We start from the raw sequence: 24,724 nt of genomic DNA, 5'->3' as shown, positions 1-24,724 counted from the left end.
CTTGCAGAGGACTGGAGGATACAATACAGCTCCTACTAGAAATTGCACTCTACCCTCTCTTCACTTAAAATGGAGGTTTAACAATGAGAGTAGTTTTCGCAGGTGGACCTATTATCTTTATTTGCTAGGGGTAGATGGAGAGACATGATTTTGACCATGATTTATGTTGTGATAAAATGTGTGTGTTGGGGAGGCAGGAATTTGAAGTAGTTGTTTCCTCTGCAGGGCTAAATATTCATTAAAGTAGTCACAAAGGTGAACACATGTTCAATGTCTCCATATCGACCACAATTTGATTTAACCATAAGGTCGTTTTTTACCCTGATGACAGGACATTCACACAAAAAGTTTGAGGGCTCTTCATTATAGCAACTAAACTAAACCAAGTAAGATTTAGTTTCTACAGATTTCCTAGAAGGGATCTTTAGTAATGTGAAAAATAAGGTTTTTTCCCCAAAAAAATTAAGGCAGCAAAATTTATGTCATAAAAACTATGTCTGATGTACTACATTTTGTGATAAAAGCAAAATGGGAAGTATGTTCATTCACTTAGTAACAGATGTGAACAGATGTGTTCAGGCTGACGAGAAAGCTCTTATCAGACCTTTCAGAGCAGGCAAGGGAGGAGAGCCATGTGCTGGGACAGATGATTCCCAGCTTCTCTTATGTGCAATGAATGAGGATCATGCCTCCATCCAACATCCAACAGTGTTTCCTGAGGTCTGCTACATATCAGACACGATTGTGGAGGGGGGCGATGGATAGCCTGGTAAAGATGACAGACACAGTCTCTTATGATACCTGTTCCCACCAAACAAGAGGACTGAGAGCAACATTTCCAAATAGGAAGAATATAAAAAAATCATCCTACAAGAAATTCTACTTAAGAGATATTTTCAGATTTATAGTAGATTTTGCCAACAAGGAGTGAAAAGGGGCTTCATTGACATTTTGTTAGGCAGGACAATTATACCCAAAGTAGGTATCAATTTGTCTTTTCCAACAATTCAGTGGAAGCTGGGATCAATGCCCTTATGAATACTTTCCATCTTAGAATCTTTAAGGGGAAACTTTGGCCTACTTCTATAAGAACATTTTATCTAAGCAATCTGTCCATTTAAGACAAGCTTCAATTACCTAAGTGATTGATAGTTTATAATTAAATAAGCTAATGAAATCAACTTTATAATCAGAAAATCCAAGTAGTAAGAACACCCAAGTGATGCTTGTTATTTTGAATGCTGTTGGTCTATTCTCTGCCATGCTTTTCTTTCTTTCTCCTTTCACATTTTTTTTGTTTCTACATCATATATTTTTCTTTATAAGTTATCGTCAATCTTTTAAAGAATAAATAAATAAATTTTAATATTAAAACCTATATGGAAAAGAGTAGTTTATATTATTTTTAACTAGGATTATATAGCTGAATAATATACATAAAAACCTTGAATGCCAGCATTCCCAAGAGACCAGATAAATAGTAACTTAGATATAATCAAACAAAATCTAGGAAGAACATTCAAATCCCAACACTTCAAAACACCGCTTGCTCCTACAGTTGTGAAAAGGCAACATGGTTCTTAATAACAAAAGCCATAAAACCCACAAGATGTCTTTCTGTCTATAAAACAAGATAATTGCTGAGGACAAGAGACTTTCTGGAGAAAAATACTTTCAGGTTTAAATATTTCATGTCATCTATAAATGGGAAATCAGACTAGTAGCTAGTTTGGGGCTAAGGGAAGAAATTGGGAAGCATAAGGAAAGCTTCTGAAAATTCCAGGTATCTCCATCTGGGTGATACACAAGTGATTAGACTGACATTAAAATTATTAAGCTGTGGGTGCCAGGGTAGCTCAGTGGGTTAAAGCCTCTGCCTTCAGTGCAGGTCATGATCCCAGGGTCCTGGGATCAAGCCCCAGATCGGGCTCTCTGCCTAGCGGGGAGCCTGCTTCCCCCTCTCTCTGTCTCTGCCTGCTTCTCTGCCTACTTGTGATCTCTGTCAAATAAATAAATAAAATCTTTTAAAAAAATTATCAGGCTATACCTTAACATTGGTGTTCTTGACACACTTTCCTATGTTATACTTTGAGATACCACATTACACCAGTTAAAATGGCAAAAATTAACAAGGCAGGAAACAATGTTGGAGAAGATGTGGAGAAAGGGGACCCCTCTTACACTGTTGGTGGGAATGCCAGTTGGCGCAGCCACTTTGGAAAACAGTCTGGAAGTTCCTCAAAAAGTTAAAAATAGAGCTACCCTATGACCCAGCAATTGTACTACACGGTGTTTACCCCAAAGATACCGATGTAGTGAAAGGAAGAGGCACATGTACCCCAATGTTCATAGCAACAACGTCCACAATAGCTAAACAGTGGAAGGAGCTGAGATGCCCTTCAACAGATGAATGGATAAAGAAGATGTGGTCCATATACACAATAGAACATTACTCAGCCATCAGAAAGAACAAATACCCACCATTTGCATCTACATGAATGGGACTGGAGGAGATTATGCTGAGTGAAATAAGTCAAGCAGAGAAAGACAATTATCATATGGTTTCACTTATATGTGGAACATAGGAATAACATGGAGGATATTAGGAGAAGGAAAGGAAAAATGAAGGGGAAAAATGAAGGGGGAAAATCAGAGGGGGAGATGAACCATGAGAGACAATGGACTCTGGGAAACAAACTGAGGGTCTGCGAGGGGAGGGAGGTGGGGGGATGGGTTGGTCGGTGATGGGTATTAAGGAGCCATGAGCACTGGACTGCAATGAACACTGGGTGTTATCCACAAACAGTGAATCATGGTGACTAACACAACACAATAAAAAAATAAATTAAATAAATTAATAGTAATTAAATTACTAAATAAAATAAAATAATAGTAATTAAACTTAACTGTTACACCTTAATTGAGTTAAACATGCTTTACTACATTTATACCTTAGTACGTATTCAATTAAGGCATATGTGTACAAGATTTTTATTTCAGAAATCTTGTTGACTCTTAAGATAAACCAAAGTGAAATTTTAAGAGGATTAAATTCTATTCGCTATCCTCTACTTATACCTCTTCTGCCAAGTAAGGAAATGAGTATATATTTTTTCAAAGAGTCCACCCAGAATAAGGATTTAAACCAAAATGTGTCCTGTTTAGAAAGAATCAGCACATCTTACCCCCAAATGAGAGGTCCTGGGTCTCCCTGGCTTCCTCCCACACAGGCAAGGACTCTGCTCTCAGATGGGCCCATCAAACTGGACACTAAACCCTCAGAGCTCTGAGAGCTCTCCTTGAGAAGCAGGTGTCCTGACAGTTGTGGAACCCCTCCTTACTCAGGGTGGTTTGGACATGGGAGGCCCTGCAGGGGGCCAGGGAGCTGGGAGGGAGAGGAAAGCCGCTTCCCTGGGTTCATCAAGAGGTGTGGCTGGCTTTGTGTCCTTTGCTCTGTCCTGCCCTCCCTACACCATCACAACAATGAACAGTCTGACTCCCTGTGGATTTATGGGAGAAAACATGTATTTCCTAAAATGTCATAAACATTCAATAGAAGAATACCAAAGCCCAGGGATGCAGCCTCCCGGTGATTCTTATCAAGAGAGGCTTCCACTCAAGTCAAACAAACCAGCACTGGCAGAGCACACACACAATGCCGTTCTGGGCAGAACCCCAGAGAGACCCACAGGAACACGAATTCTGGGTACCATCCAGTGTGGAGGGCAGGCATGCAAAGGAATCATTGCCTGCCATGCTGGCTATGTGACGAACAGGTACAAAGTGCTAAGCGAGGTATAAGGTTGGGGACACTTAACTTTGTCCAGGAGTTAGAGAGGTTCTAGAGAGGAAATCATTTCCATCTGTTTCTTTCTTTCTTTCTTTGTTTTTTAATATTTACTTCTTTATTTGGGGGAGGGGGAAGACAGAAGGTGTAGGGGTAGAGGCAGAAGTAGTGGGAGAGAGAGAAAGAATCTCCAGTGGACCCCTGCCAGCCACCACCCCCCGCCCCTGAGCATAGAGCCCAAGCACAGGGATCCATCCCATGACCTTGAGATCATGACCTGAGCCAAAATCAACAGTCAGCTGTTTAACCGACTGAGCCACCCAGGCACCCCCAACTGTTTCTTGATAAGACCTACAGGCTGTAGGAAATACTGAAATATTCTAACATAAGATATGATAAGGAAAGTAAAAAAGGTCCCCTGGGAGTCCCACTATCCAGGCCATTATTAGCGTCTTGCTTCCAGATATCTCTGCCCAGCCAGTGTTAATCCATCACTGACCGCTTTGCCTGGCACTCTGCTAAGGGTTTTTCACCATCGTATTTTATCCTCACAATAAATCTGTACAGCAAGTAGAATTAGAAAGAGAGGTCTTAATATGGAGATTGGTGTGAATGTCAGTCTCGTTTTCCAGGCAAGGAGGTAGGAAGATTTAACGAAGGTAATGACTTGCCCAGGCTGCCCAAGTTGGTCACTGTTAGGACTTACCCCCTGGTCTGTATGACTACAGAGCCCAGGCTCCTAACCTCCAGCCTGGGGTCCAGGGTGACCTGGAGGGTGAAGGTGGAGAGAAGCAGGGCTGTGAGCGGCAGGAAGTGAACCTGGGTGGGGAAAATGCTGAGTGCTTTGCTGAGAAGTTTGGACTTCAGCCTGAATGTAGTGAGTGTCTTCTAGGATTCTTAAGCATGAAAGGGACAATGTCCATTTTGTGTTCTAGAAAGATCCTGCTGGCAGCTACGTGATGTGAGGGCATCACCTGCAGCAGTGTGAGTGGTTGCAAGGAGACCCTCAACCAGAAGTGCAGGCTTGAGGAAGAAGAGACAAGAAACCCACCTGGGTGGAATCACTCTACTTCCAGGCTGAGGGAAAGGACGCGAGTGACAAAGAAGAAAGAACTCGGGAGGACTCTCATCCAGGGCCCTCATGTTGCAGTGACTGAGGGTACACTGTTCACGATGACCCTTTCCTTTGCTGAGCGCTGTGCTAGATACCACAGCACAAAGCTCAATTAAACGACGGTGACTTGGGGACAATAGTAATTAGCACTTTGGATGGCTCTGTGACAGGACCACCTTACGCTAGATTCTGCCTGATGGAGAAAACTGGGGCATTGAGGCCCCATGTGTACTTTTCAGCCTTTCTAGGTGGTGAAGCCAGAGGGTTGGACTAAGGTTGGTTTTTAATCATTTACAAAAATGCCTAGATGCTGTGATGAACTGTGGGAGGAGGAAGAAAGAATCTTTTCTTTACATTTTCTTAATGTCATCAAGTGAACTTTGAGTTTGCATGCCCCAGACCTTGATGCCATGCAGGGACACACACATTCAGTCAGTTTCTCTTAAAGGGTTATTATTTTAAACTTCTCTAGACCTGAGCTCTTTATGTTATTAGAGGGAAAAAATCTTAGACGTACCTTTGGCAGAACCGAGTGGTGGTATTAATGGAATTAAATCTAACTGAATAAGATGTAATAAACGGTGATATTTTATAGAGAGTGACTTAGTCCCATTGGAGTGGAACTTCCATAACTGGAGCAGCTTTCAGCTTGTGGATATCTCCCGGCATCATCGATCTATGCAGTGGGAATTCTGAACTACAGACTCAGGTGAGCAAGAAGGCTGCTTGCTTTACTTCCTACCACTTCCTTTAATTTCTGACTCTCAGCCCCATTCTGATGGTTGGGAGAACAGTGCACATCAGTCTTTCTGGGCATTTCTCATTCCCTCTCCTTGCTCTCCAACTGGTCATCCTTGACCATTGTCCACAAGGCTTGTGCCGTCCCACAGAAAGCCTGGTCTATGTGGCATTTGGGCGTGGGACCTTCTCAGGCTGCCTTTGTCCCTGTCTGCCTGGACCTGAGGCCAAAAACTAAAAGTACCCACACACAAATGTGGCCTGTAGAGATACAGCGTGCTTTTCTTTCCTTTGGACTACACAATGATTTTTTTAAATTAGGACTTTTCACATTCTTAAAAACTTAAACTACCAGTTTCTCTTAAGACCTGGAAGATGGAGGAACTCTGGCCCCATATGTTCTCTGGCATTCATTAGTTGGGGCTTAGTGGCCCATGCCCCCTTCAAAGAGGCTGAGTCCTCCAGCCCATCCTGTTCATAAGACAGCCCGTCTACCAACCCCATATCACTACCCCGCATGTTTGTTTTTCTCATAAGGAAGAAACGGCTTTCTGTACTTGCAGTAGACTGGGTTCTCCTGATGCCAACAGGGACACAGATTCACATGGAAGAAGCAGGAAGTACGCTTGGGGTCAGCACCTGCGAAAGGAACGAGAAAGCCGGGCCACCTTGCAGTCTCTACAGTGGCCTCAGCCAACCTTACAGGGAGCTCTGAAACTCTGATGGCCCCTTTCTTGTGGGGACAGGAGCCAGGCTTTCTGCATTTGCAGCCACCAGGCTTTGGATGTAGCTGCCCTGGAGAGGAACACGACCTTGGCCCAGTGGATCTCTTCAGCTGAGGGCAATTCCTTGCAGCTGGAGAACTGGTCCCTCAGCCTGAGGAGGGATCTGGATGGTGAGTGATGGCATCAGCCATAGCACCCATTGTAGAGTTTTGGGGTTGTGGCGGGATTCACAGGCCAAAGGACTGGTGCAGTACCCTGACTCACTTCTACTACTTTCCAGGTCCCTGTGGACATGTGAGGCAAGCACTCCTCTCTGGGGGTTCTTCCAGAGGCTCAGGAGAGCTGCCCGAGGAGCCAGCAACTTTCGCTCGTGCTCCTCCCTCTTCTCTTGGTCTGCCCCTGGCCCACCACCCCTGACGCCCCAGAAACCTTTTCCAGTCTTGAGAAATCTGCCTACTACTCTATTTCTTCCCCTCATCACTACCTCTCGGCCCCTCTGCAATACCTCTAAGGTCCTGAAACAGAGGCTTTTAGAACACATAGGTAAAAAAGAACTGCTAGTTATTTCTGCCTCCCTCCCTTCCACGAATCTCCCTGAGACAATAAACACAGAGATAGCTCCTTGTTGGACTAGGAGGAAAAGAAATGAGAAACTACAGAGAAATAAGAAAAGCATAAGCAGATGCTGCTGGCTCTCTACTTACCCATACTAGGGCCAGGACTCAGACCAGGCAGCTATGCTTATATGGGAGAACAGAACGGTCTCCAGCAGCCACTCCCTGGCCAGAATCCAGCAGCGGGAATAGACTTTATTCCCTCTGAGAGGTAGTTTTCCTCCTCTTCACTGCTCTCCCCCATGGCCCTGTCCATCCTCAGGCCCCAGCCTGTATTGCTATTTTCTCCACTAGGCCTTCCTAGCATCACATTATAATTAGGGATCATTCAGAGGCTTTGTCTGCCAGGAGTCATGGGAATGCCAACTTGGGCAGCCGCCGTGGAAAACAGCATGGAGGTTCCTCAAAACATGAAAAATAGAAGTACCACATGATGCAGAAGCTTCCCTTCTGGTGATTTATCAGAAGAAAATGAAAACAGGAACTTGAAAAGATATATATCCCTCTGTGTTCATTTACATGTACGTCATTTAGAACAGCCAAGACATGGGAGCAACCTAAGTGTCCGTCAACAGGTGAGCAGATGAGGAAAATGCGGTGTGTACGCATATATGTTCACACATGTATTAGAATATCATTCAACCACAAAAGGAAAAGGAAATTCTTCCATGTGACAACATGGATAGACCCTGAGGGCATTAATGCTAAGTGAAATCAGTCTGACAAAGATAGACAAATACCATATGATCTCACTTATATGTAGACTCTAAAAAAAGAAAACAAACAAAAAAAACAAAAAAACTGAACTCACAGATACAGACAACAGATTGGTGATGGCCAAGGGAGGGGGTAAGTGTAGACAAAATGGGTGAAAGCAGTTTGATCAAATGTACAAATTTCCAGTGCTAAGTCCTAGGGGTGTAACGAAGAGCATAGTGACTGTAGTTAACTAATAATGTGTTGCATATCTGAAAGTTGCTAAGAAAGTAGGTCTTAAAATTCTTATCACAGGAAAAGAAAAAAAATGGGTGGTGTACACCTGAAATTAACAGAATGTTATATGTCAATTATATCTCAATAAAAAAATAATTAAAAATAAAAGAATGCCAAGTCAGCTCTCTGAGGACATCTGGCTAGTTCACCAACTTGCAGCCCTGTGGTACAGCTTTATCACATTATGCTGCTACCAGAGGTTGGTCACTCCTTCCTATTCTTATTTTTCTTTTTTCTTTCTTTTTTTTTTTTTTTTAAGATTTACTGATTCATTTATTTGAGAGAGAACGGGGGGAAAGGAGGAGGGAGAAAGAGAATCTCCCACAGACTCCCCGCTAAGTACAGAACCTGACATGGGGCTCAATCCCATGACCCTTGAGATCATGACCTGAGCCGAAATCAAGAGTCAGACACTTACTCAACGGAGCCACCCAGGCGCTCCCACTCCTTCCCATTCTTAACCCACTTCCTGATGTACAGGCCTGTCTGGCTAGTTTACAGTTCTCTTTATCTACCCTAGAGTATTTACACAGAGGAAATGCATGCCTATAATTTATAGAAGGATATGTATTATATAAAATTAACAGTGGTGGCTGATAGCCAAGTCAGGAAATATATGTCCACATTTTTCAGCCACATCTAGACTATTCTGTGGAGATGACAGTTAGTGATCAGCCTGGTTGAGGGGGGAGGAGTGCCCTTCCAGCCTGGGTTCTGCAGGCTGTTGTCTGAGTCAGAAACTCTTTGCAGAGGACCCCGACTTGGAGTTCTTATGACATTTTCAGGGACTAGTTTGTGTGAAATGAGCAAAAGCTCAAGAAAAGGCCAAGCCTGGAGATGGATATAAGGAAGGGGAAGAAAAGCACTGATGCAGTTGGGGTAGGGAAGGCCTTCCAGCAAGCAACCCCAACCCCAGGGATCCAAGGCACCTGGGACTCAGATAGGACAGACACAGGACACTTAAGGAAGGTGGACAGGTGGAAGAACCACATTTGCTCTTTTCCAAACTCCAAGAACAAAGACGTCCTCCCTGCCTTCAGGAAGCTCTACCAGAACAAGGAACACAGACAACAAGCGCTAATTCCAACAGACTGGGAAGGCCGGACACAAAGGTGGAAGAGTGACAGGCCGTGTTTGGGAGATGCAGGGTGGGATTACAGGATGGTTTTCAGAGAAGGCATCACATGCCATGGACTTTGGAGGATGAAAATGATTTCACCAAGCAGAGGGCATTTCTTCATGGCTAGGGCCAGAGGGTAACAATGTGCCAAGGACCACTTTCAGAACATCGTCTTTTCATCTCCCCCATACTGGACAGAAGGACTGGAAAGTGGTGGATTGTGCAGGAGTGTCCTTAACAGGATTCTTAATTGTCCACTCTTCCCTAATAAAATAAAACCTGAGACCAGCTCTGGAAAAGTGTGTGCAAACCCAATTTCCACGTGTCTTTGATATTCTGATGGAGATTGTACCTGCCAGTTTCCCTTAGAAAATGAAGGCATGGACAGCTCATGAGAAAGACAAAATTGCATTGACTTAGTCAATTTCCGTTTCCCTTCAACTTACCAAATTTATACTAATGGTTATTGGGTGACCCAATTGCTTTGCTCCCTGAATCAATTACCCATGTCACGTTGTTCATGATAAGGGCTGGAAAGTCCATTCCAGAAACACAATTTGAGGACCTACTATTTGTCAGGCATTGTCAGAAAGCAGGAGGGTCCAAGATGAAAAGTGTACTCATCAAATAACCAAAGTTGCAAGGAAGAGTCACGCACAGACCACCTTCCATGATGGAAATGTGCTGCATGAATAATAAAAACATGAATGTACAAGAGTTGCCCTACTACATGTACAGTGAGCAGAGCCCAGAATTCCTAAATGGGACACACAATAGGCATCATAGGGAAGCGGTGCATGCCCCTCCACTCCCCCTCCAGGGAAACTCCTCAGAACTCTGCCCTCTGCACAAGTTGGACTGTGACCACAAAAATTGTTTTGGGGTATCCACTGTAAAATGCTTTCAGTTCTACTCTACACTTGAAAGGTTTCATTAAAAAAAAAAAAAATGTGAGAGTGAAGAATGTTCTTCTAAACCAGTGCCTCTCTGGTTTTCATATGCATAAACAGAACGCTGAAAGAACACGGATTCTGATTCAGGGGTAAGGATGGGGCAGCATTTCCACCCAGCTTCCAGGTGACCCTGCTGCTGCTGATCCAGGAACTACAGTTTGAGCAGCAAGGCTTCATGAAGCCTAAAACATAACATCACAGAGGTATGGGTGTGTTCCAACAGGTCAGCTTAACTCAGTATATTACTGAGAAGGGGTGGCCTGAAGTGGTGAGAAAGGGTGACGCGCCCTTTCCAGGGGACCTGGAGAGCAGGGAGATCTGGGACATGAAATACACTCTCTTTGCACAAGGAAAGAAGGAAAGATAGAGGCAAACCAAGAAACAGACTCTCACCTACAGAGAACAAACCAGAGCGGAGGTGGGCAGGGAATGGCTGTAACAAGTGATGGGGATTAAAGAGGGCACTCGTCATGTTGAGCACCAGGTGATGTACGGAAGTGCGGAGTCACTATACTGCACACCTGAAACTGATATTGTACTGTATGTTAACTGGAATTTATATTAAAACTTTTTAAAAATACACACTACCTGTAAAAAGGAAAGCGATTCCACCCAGGATCTCAATGCTGGCTGCTCATCAGAATCACTGGGTTATGTTTAAAACTATGATACCTGGACCTGCCCTCAGAGATTATAATTGAACAGACCTGCAGTACCTACACATTGATTTTTTTTTTTTCAGTTTTCCAGAGAACTCGAGTGTGCATCACCTAATATGATCATCAGTGTCCTCTGTGGGGTGGTATCACCCATGGGTTTGGAGCTGGTGAGCTGAGAAGTAGATAGCTCTCATGATGAACATTCCCTCAGTTCTGCCTGTGAAGACTACAGTACAGGAGGAGTCTGAGATACTGCATTTTCCTAGTAGGGAGACTGGCCTGTGCCACGCCACCCTCAGTCACATCATGAATTATGAGGCAGTGATTCCTTCCACCCTTAGCTTCAGAGGGCTGGCAAAGAACTTGGAAACCATGAAGCACTAGATAGCAGGCAGCCCAAGCTAAGACTCAGAGTGGTTCCGTGACCTCTCCACCATCAAGTCACCAGGGATAGAACACACCAGGAATGGGGAGAAAGTACTGTGTCTCCTAAACCAGGGTTCTCTCCCTCCAGCCTAGAGGGGATCCCATTTTGGCCCTCACATGGAGATCTTAGCAGGCACTCTCCAGAGGAGAAACTATCCTGCCATGCTCTAACTCACTGGAGCACAGAGAGAAGAGAAGACAAGACAAGGAGTCTGTATGATTTGCTCCTCTAGATCACACCTGCCTAGGAGCACTCATGAACTTGTCTTATCTGTCCCTCCCAGCCAAGGTCTTGAATGGTGGGTCTGGACATGTCCCAAATATACCTAGCTGAAACCTCAGGAGACTCTGTACTGTAAAGGTCAAGAGCACAAGGAGCTGGGGTTTCCATCTCTCAGCAGAGAAACCCACTCTGCCCACCCAAGACTGAGAACCCACCCAGTCAGGGCTCTCCTCCAACTCCTGCCCCTAGGTGCACAGCAGCTTGATTTCATTTGGCCGATCAAGGACCCCTCTGGTCCAAATCCATGTTCTGTTGCAGACAGCAGACTCCATTAGAAGATCAAGATGAATTATTGGTTATTTGCAGCTCTGAAACCCACCAGGCTGAAAATCAGCCATCCCCCTTTGAATAACCTCACAGAGTTCAGTTTCAACATTTCAGGAACTCTGGTCGCCCTTTTGACCTGCCATATTACCACCTGTGTACTAATGGGGTTTTGCAAACAGAACAAACTTCTAGCCAATAGGCACTGGCCCTCAGTGGGCACATGGCCCAAACCCACAGCTAAAATCAGGGAAGCAACAATATCCAGGGCAAGAAAGTCCCCCTTACTGCCAACCCAAGCATAACTTTTAGCAAATAAGACCACAGCAACATCTTATATAAAACCCAAATCATAAAGAAACCTGTCTCCAGTGAGGTATCAGAACTTCACAGGGTAATAAAAGCAAGTCTAGTGGGATGGCACCTTCCCTCCACACCCCCAAGGAGAGTGGGAATTGAAGGGGTGGGTGAGCGAATGAGAGAACGAGTGATATCTATTAATCACTGCTCTAGCCCCAGCACCGAGAGTGCCCTTTCATATATGTTACCTCAGGAAATCCTCAGGCAAAGTAGATGTCCTAATCCCCCAGATAAGGTACAGGGAGGCTAAACAGCCTACTCAAGGTCACAAAGTGGCAGGGATGAAAAGCCCAGGGCAGTTGAGAAGTGCGGGACGCGTTAAGGGCTCCCCATGGGAGTAGGGGGCACATCAGAAGCCTGCAAAGGTTGAGAGTTCGAGGGGAGCCACAGGAGCACAGGTCAGGGCCAGGGGTCATCTGGGGGAGCATGGTGGAGTGTCAAGAAGGGAAAGAGGGGGTCGTGGGGGATTGTAGTGCGTCCAGTGGTGGGAGGCGTATGGGGAGTGTGGTGGGGTAGGGAGCGTAGGGTGGGGGCTGGGAGTGCATCCGGATGTGTGGAACCATGTCACAGCAGACGGAAGGCACACGTCGTCCACGTTTTCCCACTAAGGGCCGCCCCACTGCAGTACAGACTCCCACCGGCTGGTACTTGTAGTGTGAGGAGTATCCAAGGGCAGATCAGCTAGACACTGATGCCATCTAGTGTTAGAAGCACTTTAATGGCCACTTTCCCAAAACTTGCAAAACTTGCAAAACTGAAAGTCACGAACTTTCAGAGGCAGTCTGGAACCCTGGAGCTCAAAGGAGATTTGCCCTTAGGCAGGCCAGATGTGGGCCAAGAACTGGGTCTTCTAGGGCCCACCCAGAGCCACCTGGTTGTTGGCTGTGGGGGGAGGGGGGAGACTGCAACACAGAACACAGCCACCTTCACCAGCAAGGTACGTGCAGTTGGACTGCTGGGCTCCCCCCCTTGGTCACCTGCCATGCTTACCCTCTCTCTCACTAAAAATTTATCCACGGGTTGCTTGAAAATCTTTAAAAGAACTCCTTGAAAAGGTCTGTTGTTGGTTTTTTTTTTTTTTTAAGATTTTATTTATTTATTTGACAGAGATCACAAGTAGGCAGAGAGGCAGGCAGAGAGAGAGGGGGGAAGCAGTCTCCACCAAGCAGATAGCCCAATGAGGGGCTCTATCCCAGGACCCTGAGATCATGACCTGAGCTGAAGGGAGAGGCTTTAACCCACTGAGCCACCCAGGTGCCCCAAAAAGTTATCTTTTAAATAGAATTTAAAAGAAAATAAAACTCCCTACAGCCTCACAACTGACAAACCCCAATTGTAATTGACCAACTAATGCTTCAGCAAGAAGACTGCTCCTGTGGACTCAGAAAAGCAGAATGTATGCAAATCGTGCCCAGTTCCTGGAAGTCCTAACCCCACCCCCTTTATCTCTTATTCTGGAGAGAGGATGAAGAAACAAGTGTGTAAGGTTGCTACTATTATACAGATACCTGCACTTGTGCCCACTTACAAAGCAAGTAAATACCCCATAAGCTCTGGTCCTTTTAGCACTAAGGACGGGTTGCTCATGGCCCAACTCATGGCTGAGTGTGTGGCCTACAGGTGCCTAGATCCGTGCCCTGTGGCTCTGTCCTATAACAAAGAGTTTCAAGTAACAGGCTCTGGGGACTTGTGTTAGAAGCAGTGGTCTGACATTTACTTTCTTAGGAAAGTAAACTGTGATTCCCACTTGGTTGGCATACCACTTCTTCTATGGGAAGAGACAGCTTGAACTCAGGAAAAGAAGCAAGGCTTTGCCAATATGAGCCACTGTTGGGGTTGGAGACTGGAGCACTCTCTCCCCAGGCTTGCCTCCTGGGCTAATCCTCTTGTCTTCCTGGATCTCACTTGCCAGGGCTCCTGTTCGCCCATAGCATCTTGTAATAACATTCAGTCAAAACAGAACCCTCCATTTAAACCATTGTGTGGCTTTCAGTTTACCTTGGGATAGAAAGTGAAGTCATCCACAAGGTCCTGCCTGGTCTGGCCCTTTCCCACCTCCCAGCTCTTCGCACACACCACACCCCAGTTGCTCTCTGCTCTCCAGCTTCACCCATCTTCTGCCTTCTCTCAGGCCCTAGTTCTTGCCTCTCCACGGTCACTGCACATTCCTCACCCCTGCCTGGAAGGTTCTTGAGGAAACCCTCTCTGACCTCCTTGACTGACCAGGTCTCCGTGTCAGAGGTTTTTTGGGTACCTTTGCGGTACATGTTCTAATTTGACCCATGTCTCTCTCACCAGCAAGACAGTAAGCTCCGTGCTGGATTTTGTTCATCTTATACCCCACAGGGGCTATGGCATTCCATAATATTAATGGTGAAAACAACGACCATTAGCCACCTACTTGAGCTGGGCATTGCGGAAATGCTCTCACCTCTTCATCTCAGAACAACTCCATGAGGCAGACTAGCCTCACAACACAGATGAAGATAGTGAGGCTCAGGAGGGTAAACAAGTTACCTCACAGTTGTTAAGTAAGGAGCTGGGATTTGAACCCAGGGACTTTTGATTGTAAAGCCCATACTCAACCAATACTCTATATATCTGACAATTATAGCTCTCTCTCTCTCTTTCTCTCTCTCTCTCACTCACACACACACACACACACACAGTCATACACCATGCTTCTACCATCTCTTCGTCATCTTTGTTCCATCCCCACCCACTCTGCATAACTCATGGCTGACCCAGAGCACGGATTCAATAAATGCTGCTTGTTGAAACCTGGTCTGGCAATCTGAAGTCAATGTTCCTTCTGCAAAGGCACAAGTGCAGGATTGCCACTGAAAATCATTTAAGGGACACATTCAGTCAGCATTGGTCAGATCCCCCATCCCGGGCATTTCCTCACGACCAAGTATTAGATGAAGACTGAATGACCCAAAACATTATTTGCCAAATAATGTATTGGCGAGCAATATTCCTAAGGATATCAATAAGCACAAAAAATGGGTTCTATCAGCCAAGTGGGGAAGGTGTGCATTAAACAGAGTTCCACAGGCTCCCTGGTGGTAAAATTTCATAGTCTTTCATGAGCTAATGTGTACTGACAGTCCCCAAAAGCAGTTGGGGTAGACACTTTTTCTTCAAACAACTCGGGCGCCCAGAACCTTCTTTTCAGGGAGCCTACACTGGCTAGAGTTCCAGGGAAATGCTTTGAGCATCCACTAACCCATGGTACAATTCTCCTCTTCACTTTGTCGGTGAAGCTGTGGAGGCTCTGACATCTTCAGTGCCGCACTGGTGTCTTGTACTTGGCAGTGGCCAATCTAATAAATACTCAAGATTCAGTAATGCTTAGCTACAGGGACTCTATCACTTGCCAGCTTTAAAGTCTGGTATATTTCAGCCAGAAACTCACATGGCAACTGCTTCTCTTGCCTCCCTTCTTGGCAGTGGCTCTCAACTTTCTTGATTTACATATGATCCCCATTAGGTGCAAAAGCCCCATGGCTTCCTCTCCCAGGTACCTTGGCCATCAACACTTCAGTGGAAGGTAATGAGAATAGGGAGTCTGCTTAAATGAAGCATGGGGGAGGAAATACTAAGATAATATCTATTTTTTTAAGGAAATAATAGAACAGATCTGCCAAATAACTATGGTAGAAAGAAGCCTCTCTCCTGGTTGACTGAGGGTCTCAAAGGCTCCTCTGACATTGTTCCCACTGAGGGAAGAATTCAAGGCAAGACTCTGACAGCACCATCCATTAATTCAACACACATTTCATTAGGGGATGAGTATTTTTACATTGCTAACATTGTTCAAAGCCCACCTTTTCTCTCTTTCAATAGATAATTTTAAGAACTTATGTGCAAGGAGCTGTTGAGTTGATTGTTTTCCATACCTGATTTTGGAGAGCTTTGAAAGAATTCAATACAATTTGGAGAATAAAGAGAACTTCCAGCCAAGAAGTAAGACTATTTCTAAGGAGGGCCTGTGAATTGTTTGGAGCTCAGGATATACCTTCTGGAGGAAGTCTCAGGCTGCTGATAATAATAAATAATAATAATAATGATAGATATTGGAAATAGTCATTGAGTGTTTATGTTTCTGGCTTTTTACAAAGCACTTAGTACTCATTTTCTCACTCCAGCCCTGCACAATACTGCTGTGAGTTTTACAATGGCCATCTCTGTTTTCCAGGGGGAAGAAACTGAGGCTTGAGGAGATGCAGTAACTTATTTTGGGTCCATATTTGGTAAGTGGCGGAACAGGGACTACAGCCCAGCCCCAGCACAGAGCCACGCCAGCAAAAGGCTGTGCAACTGCAAGGCTGTGCTGACATATGGCAGAAATCTGCACAGTCATAATTGCAGCATCTGTTACAAGGAAATAATAGCATTTAGTAAAGGCCTCTTTTTTATAGTGAACATTAAGGATTTAAGAAAAGAAGCCATGGTTCAAGAAATTGGTTTTCTACCGAAGATTTCTTAGTACACTGTTTGCATTTCCCAATTCCTGATCCCTGCCACCCTTGGCAGCTTTCATTCCGGTGCTTCATGGTCTATCTCAGGAAACTCGAGTACAAGCCAGATACAAGCCGACTGGCCAAAGGAGCGCAGGGCAGCTCTGCTCTCCACACTCACAACCAGGTTCCTGCAGCCATAATGGGAGGAAAGGACATCACCTCTATCTGCACAGCCTGAGCAAACCAGGGGACAAATCAACCAATTAACGGATTCAAACTAACTGATAACCAAATGGTCAATCCAAATTATTCAAAGAACACTGCAACAGAAAAATAAACAGGAAACATGAAAGGCAATCCACAAAAAAGTAAACACAAATGGCCATAAGCTAGGAATTACTGAGATACCAATAACAATGAAGTTCACTGGGCCATTACATTTACAATGTTTGGATTGGTTTGGTTTGGTTTTTTTTAAACATGGCAGTATTTCTGAGGATCCATGGGAAAGGCACTCCCATTTTCTGCCAGTGAATGGTGCTACAACTACTCTGTGCAGCAACTGGAAATGTGCACCAAACACCCTTAGAAAGTGCATATCCTTTGCTTAGCAACTCCACTTCAAGGATTCTATCCTGAGGAAATAAACAGGGATGTACCATAAGATCAGCTACAAGCAATGTGTCCTGTATGACCCCATTTTTTGTAAACAAAACAAAACAAAAATGTATATATATGTATATATATAAAGAATTTATATACATAGACACACACATCTTTAAGACTATGTCTAGGAGAATATAAACCAAATTATAAATTATGGTTATCACTAGATTGCAAAATAAGGACTGGTTTTATATGCCCTATTTTTGTATTCAATGAATATGTATTAATACTATAATATTTTAGGTGGTATTATGTATATATTTTTAGATTATATGCATAGGTATAGATATAGATATAGATATAGATATAATATACATATAGATATATAATTCAAGCCAATGAACCCACTCTGCATTTTTTTGCAGGGCCAGGGGGTGGGGATGACTTATCCAGACCAGTGGTCTCCAGAATAGGTCATGTGCACGCCAGGGCGTACAGAAGATGTTACACTGAGATGTGGGGAGAAAATATGAGAGCTTCTATTTATATTTTATTTTTCATCAAAAAATAAGAAAGAGGTTAAGTGTTAGGAACACTTAATGACCTAGCTGACACTGGTCCCTTACTGGGTCCACAGGTGAGCCTGGAGTGAGTAACATGTGACCTGAGGGAGTCCCAAAGGAGACTGGACTCCCGGGGCCTAGGCCTCACCTACTTCCTCCCTTGCCTTCAGTGCCTCATGCTGGGCCTCAGTTGACACATGCCCAGGGACTGATTCACGACTTTGGTATTCAGATTCAATGAAACCGGCCTTCAGGAAATAGGCAAGTAGCTTTAAAAGAGTCCTGCCAAGAAACGGCAGTTGCAGACGATAATGACAATATTGCAAGCACAGCAAACGGCAAAAGAAAGCTCTCTGTGACACTTGTGCTCCCCGTGAGAGCAAGTCCTGGGCCATGTTATTAGATAAAAGTAATGACAATCTAATCAGATCTGACAAGAAGTCAGCCAGAAGGAGCCAGAGCATCCTGGGAGGTGGAGGTGATGTTTTAACGATGACAAGGATAAGGGAGACAGAAACCGAGTCCCAGCTTGGAGGACTGTGGATATTGTGTGAAAAAGCGAAGTGCACAACAGGGAGCAATCATCATCAACTGCGGTAAAACAGGAGGGAGATACTATCTGTACTGGCAGGTCCGCGTGTTGAAAAACGACCCTGGAAGGATAAACCAGACACAAACAGTAGCTGTAACTTGCTTCGAAGAGCAAGACCTGAGGAGACTGGCAGGGAGGGGAGGAGACATTTCAGGCTTTTATTTAACAAATTATGAGGTTTACACCATATGAATGTGTTACCCCCTCAAAAAGGTAAAATATTTTAATTCCCTTTTTCCTTAGGCCCTTCCCGAACATTTCTGAACATTCTACAAAAAGCCTTCTACTCTTAGACTCTGCCCTACTGGTTTATGAGAGCTGGTTTAAAAGCTGTGAGAGCTGGTTAGATTTGCCTCGTTCCTAACACTTGCTGATTTTCCTCCAAAAATCTATTCCTTGGAACATTTCTGAATGTGGCAAAGGAAAGAAAGGGAGGGAGAAGGGGAGGAAGGGAGAGGAGAGATGATCTGAATGGGTGCCACCTGCCTTCAATCCAGGGAGACACCAACCTGTTCCCCCCAGAACCTATTCCATCTCCTCCACATTCCCCCACCTCTATTTGATAGAAATTGTGCCACTGCCTTCTGAATGGCACACAGGTCACTGGGTTAGAAATACTACCCTTGTACAACAGAGCCCATCCCAACCCTCCTGGGAATATCCAATTGACTGAATAGGCAAGCCACAACCATCCACTCAGACAATGGCTTTAACACTGTCCTAGGAAGTGGTTTAAAAAGAAATTATATTGAGACTAAAAGTCTTACAAAATCCCCAGGCAACTTCTGGTTTCGGGTCCAGGACATGAAAGCCTTGTCATTACTTGCCAAAGCAGGGCTACTCCCCTCACCTCTAAAGGATTTCCAAGGGTCTTCAGGAAATTCTAAAGAGCTCAATAAGTCCAGAACCCACAGAACTCGGGTCAGGTGTTCTAAATGTTACAAATTAAAACTCAAAAAGAGATCCTCAATACCACCATCCTCTTTGTCCTTCTAAGGGAATATTGTGATTTTCTCTTTTTTTAAATGTACACCTCGATCTCTTTTCCATGTCTATTTTGCCATTTTTATTGTGGCTGACAGTGTTCTTTAAAAGGTATAAATACCTTAAATATTCCAAGGTATATTTAAAAGTCTTTCCAAGAATGGCTTTTACAAGGACCCACCTTTCCTGTGGATTCCAAAGCAGTTCCTGGAAGGAAGAAAATCCCCCAGGTTGACCTGTTAAGAACTGAGTGTACTTGACATCACTAGTCATCAAGGAAATCAAATAAAACCCACAATGAGATACCACGTCATACCCACTAGGATGGTCATAATCAAATATATGGACAGTAACATGTTGGTGAGGATGTGGAGAAACTGGAAACCCTGTACATTGCAGGTGGGAATGAAAAATGGTGTAGCCACTGTGGAAAACAGTTTGACATCTCCTCAAAGAGCTACACATAAAATTACCATGTGTGCAATTCTACTCCTAGGTAGATATCCAAAAGAATGGAAAACAGTTATTCAAGGAAAAACTTGTACTTAGAAGTTCACTCATCACTATTCACAATCACCAAAAGGTAGAAATTACCCAAATGTTCGTCGACAGATGGATGGATAATCAAAGTGTTGTATGGCCATGTGGTGGAATATTATTCAGCCATGAAAAGGTATGAAGTGCTCAGATGTGCGGCAACATAGATGAACTCTGAAAGCAGTAAGTGAAAGAAACAAGACACAAAAAGACTCATTTTTTATGATTCCATGTATATGAAATACAAAAGGTGAATCCAAAAAGATCAGTGGCTACAAGAGATGGGGTACTTGGGCAAGTGGGGAATGACTGCTTGATGGGTATGGGGTTTCTCTTTGAGGTGGTGAAAAAGTTTTGAAACTATCTAGTGGTGATGGTTGCACAACTCTGGAAATACACTAAACGCCATGGAATTGTAGGCTTTAACATGGTTAATTTTATATTACATGATTATTTTGATTAAAAAATCCTAAGGGGTGTTGGTCCCCATCCTATGGCTTGTGGTCTCCTCATTTCCTCTCCATGTAGATCATGGGTAAATGACAAATTAAGCCACAAAAGCGTATGCCTGTGCTCTTATTTCCATGCCAGTTCTCACTTGTGCCCAGGAGCAAGACTGGCCAGTTACTCTGCCCTACCTACACTTTACCCCCTTCCTATTCTAGTACTTCACAGACACTGCTGATGATTCTGCTAGGTAATACTAATTTCACTGAGCACCTCCTATTTCCAGAGTCACTAAGCTAAGTACTTAGCGTGTATTAGCTCATGTAATCCTCCCAACAAGGCCATTAAGTGGGATCATCATTGTCCCCATTGTACACTTGACGGAACAGGGGAGGACTTTCTCCAGGCACCTGGGCAGTGGCAACACTGGGCCAGGAACGCAGATGGCAATGTTTCCAAAGTCATGATATAAATCTATTCTCTAAGATGTGAATACTGTTCCCCCAAAAATAAAGTGAGAATTTCTATTAATATAATAAAGGCTCTGAAAATAATCTTTCAGGAAAGAAATTTTGAATGTGTTTTTCCCAATGTTTTCCAAAAATAGTGACTACAGAGCTCATTCTCTCTCTCTTACCCCTCCTGCTCCTCCTCCCTCTCTTCATCTCTCTCATTCAGAGAACTTCTCTTAACATCCTAGGGGACATTCATGTTTCTGGGACCAGAGAGTGGAAAATGCTGCATCAGAAGGGTGAATGGTCAAACCAGAGAGGCCTCTCCAGCTAAATAATGTCAAAGAAAACCCCAGTCATGACACTGACTATAACAGTAAGGCAGGCTTTATTGGAGACCACTGAGCTGGGTTTAGGGACCACAGCAATGGCTTCTGAAGAACAGGAGAGAGATTGGGTCCAACTCCAAACCTGATAAGGAAAAGTGAGAACATATGGTCAAGGAGCCAGTTGGGGGTAAGTTGGGTAGAAATTTACTAAGAGGAGACATCAGGGGTTGGGGAGGTCCTGGCTAAACCTGGACCTAGCAGGATTTTTGCTGAAGGCAGGCCGAGGTGATCAGACATCACCCAGACGACAGTGGAGGAAAAGGAACCAGATCAGATATCGAGGGTGGAGACTCTGGCTAACCCCACTTAGCAGGATTCTTGCAAAAACTGGATGAAGCAGGACGGACCCAGAGGCCCAAAAGTCAAGTCCTCATTGGGAAGAGGGCTCAGAGGAGCCTGGCTGAAGTTTGATCAAGGAGAGACTCTGTCAACAAGCCAGCTGCTGAACTCCTATGCCAGACTCTGAAAAAAAAAATAACAGGGCAAAATGCAGAAAGACAGACTAGGAGGCTGGAGAGGAGCAGGATGAACCAAAGAAGATGTTATAATCAGGGCTTCCCACAGGGATTCTCAGCCCTGAAACACATGGAAATCCCCTGTAGAACATAAAAACAAGCAAAGAAACCACCTCTGCCCGCCTTCCAAAGATCTGAGTCTGGATAGAGCTCAGGCATCTGTGCGTGTGTCAGTCTCCCCAGGTGAGTCTAGAGTGCAGGTGGGGTGGCTGCTTACTGTGCCAGGCTGGGTCTCCCTCCCAATGAGGGTCACAGACCTTCCCCCAGGAAGATACCCTTATAGGCTGCAGTTTTCTTGAAGAAAAGCTGTCCTTGGCAGCTCTGACCTCAAGAAGTTAAGACCCTGACAAGGGCCAGGACGAGGAAGGAAGGAGGAAGCAGCATCTCTCCCATCTTCACTGGAGCCAGAGCCATTAAGCAGAAAGGACTTCCTCTCCCCCGGAATTTCCACGCTCACCATCAAAAGCCAGAAACAGATGAGTGATTACAGTTCCTTATAATCAAGCCATTTCTTAAGGCCTCCCTTTCATTGATTTCCTAAATAAGTGGATTTTGGGGGAGATGGATTTATTGCCAATCAATCCTGTCAGCCCTCCATATCATAAATGTGTATTTACTTTTACAAAGTACTTCCTGTGTTCTGGTTTTGGGATGTGGCTTGAGATATGTGCATCCTGGAGACGTTAAGAAATTCCATTTTATTTTGTTGTTTGCCTCCAGGCTTTCTGGGTGCCCATTTCCCTGGTATCTTTGCCTTTACATTAATGGTTTTCAAAGGGTTCCCCAGGACCATCACCACCAGCAGCAGCAGGGAGCACGTGAGAAATGCAGTTTCCTGGGCTTCATTCTGGTCTTCTGAATCAGAAACCCTGGAGCATGGAGCAGCAATCTGTATTTTGACAAGGCCTTCAGGCCATTCAGAGGCACAGTAAGACTGCTTTCAATTATTGTGCTTACTACCCCAAAAGCCCACACTTTGCAGGAAACAGTCTGTGTCTTTAAGCTCATCCCTTAGATTTCTAGGCTTCAGTTTAATCAGACATGCAGGGGATCTATTGAGCACCCACAAGGGCTGGACTCGGAAAACTTACAACACCCCAATGAGGCTTGACTTCATTTTAAGATGGAAAATCAAGGCCTAGAGATCAAACCACAGTGAAGGTCTCAGCTGGTGAAGATCAGAGCTGGGTCTCAAACTCATCTACCTGCAGCCAAAGCAGCAACACCCCGGGAGCCCCGTCCAGCCTCCAGCTCCAGAGTATCCTAGCTCCCAAGGCGGGCCTGTCTACAGGAAGATGGCCAACCGCAGATCCTCTAGTTCTTTAAAACAACTGATCCCGGCCGAATGGAGGGGAAGTAGGGTGCTCGCAGCAGCTGAATCTGTTCAGAGGAAAGATATTACAACAAACCCACCCCTGTTCTCTGTTAAATAGCAAGCACCCTTTCCCTGGAAAAGACACTAACATGCATTTAATTTATGCTTCCTGAGCACCCAATGCTCTGCAGAGTCTAGGAATAAATACAGAGAATGAGGCAAAGGTCCCTGACCAATGGTGACAAGGGCTTGCCCCCGGTGAGCCCTTGGCCCAGCCATGGTACAAAACAAGTTCATGTCATCATCATGCTAGCCTATTAGTTAGGGAACTGAGACTTTGAATGAGATCAGGTCTTTGTGGTGCACAAGAATGGTGAACCCCGAGGGGCCTGAAGGGCAGGGGCGAAGGTGCATTCATAGTTTGCAAAGAAAGAATGGGATTCCAAGTAGCAAGTACAGGTACCTAGGCCTTTGCCCCACTCTGACCCATGAATTTCCTGGCGGTGGAACTGTGAAAACAGAATAGTTTCTGAAGGCTTCAGAAGGGAGAAAGGTGCTCAAATAGTTCTGGTTTGCAGAAGAGGACTTGCCCTATCCCACTCCGCTCCTGGCCCCAGAGCCTTGAACTACAAATATGCTAACAGAAGTCACCTACCCTCAGGTTGCATCACAGGCACCTGTCCTTCCTTCTGGGCAGAAGGCCCTTTCTCTCCAGCAGGCCTACACACCAGCAACCTGAGCCCCACCTCTCCCACCACCCTATCCTCTGGGGTTCACATCCCAGGCTGCCTTGGCCTCCCAGAGCAGAGGAAGCCCCAAAAGATCACAGAGCCATCTCCGGGGGGAGAGGCGGTGGGCAGTGAGAGCTGAGGGGCACACACTTTCGGAGGTCCAGCACACAACCCATCTTCAACAGATTTCGTTCCACTTTTGGGGTGACAGTTATGGAGTACTCCTGAAGATGTCATGTTTAATGGAAGCAAATTCAGTCTTTGCTGCTTCATTCCACGAGACACATAATACAATTTTAGGGGTGTGGAAGCGTATGCATTACGATCAGAACCACAAACCAGCCCAGAGCTTGAATGGATGCCAGGAGACCAGCCCCCATCTAGGAGGGCAGGGAGATCATAGGGAGAAGCTCTTAGGTTCAGTCTTGGGCTTTCGTTATGGGATAGATTCCTAGGAGTCCACTGTGTGACTGGCACCACCAGACCCTCTCCTTCACTTGCTCCTTAGTGCATACTAATCAGAACTGGAAAGCAAAGACCAGGAGCCTGTTCGAGAACATCTATGGAAGGGAAGGTATGGTGGATCTGGTGGCTTGTCCTGGTGGTCTACCAGCTCAAACCTCATGGTGGAGAAGAGGCTGCCGGACCACTACCACAGTAGCCGAAGGGATCTAGGGGATGGCACGTGGTGAGGATTCCTGAGTCCAGCCAGAGTTGTAGATCTGGCCCTGGGTAGAGTGACACAAGTGTCCTTTCACCATAGTTCACTCAGCTGTATATTTATGTTTTATGCAGTGGAATGTTTACCATATTTCATAATTTTTTTGAAACATAGCTTTAAAAAAAAAAAAGCCATCCTGAGCATTTCCACTTTAATCACAATATTGCTGCCAAGGCCTCCTGAAAATGATGCAATGCATGAGTCAGGAAATGTCTGTGAAAGGGAAATGTCACTCTTTAGGCACCATAAGACAGAGGAATTTGATTTCATTCTGTGGGTAGTGGCCGATGGGAGATATACCCCTTCTAGAGTACAGGAGCCCATGTCTCCAGGTTCAGAGGGATGCGGAGCGGCAGACAGCCTGGAGGAG

The sequence above is a fragment of the Mustela nigripes genome, chromosome 4 (genome assembly GCF_022355385.1).
Source record: "Mustela nigripes isolate SB6536 chromosome 4, MUSNIG.SB6536, whole genome shotgun sequence".
Taxonomy (NCBI): Eukaryota; Metazoa; Chordata; class Mammalia; order Carnivora; family Mustelidae; genus Mustela; species Mustela nigripes.
This window is presented reverse-complemented; position numbering follows the sequence as displayed.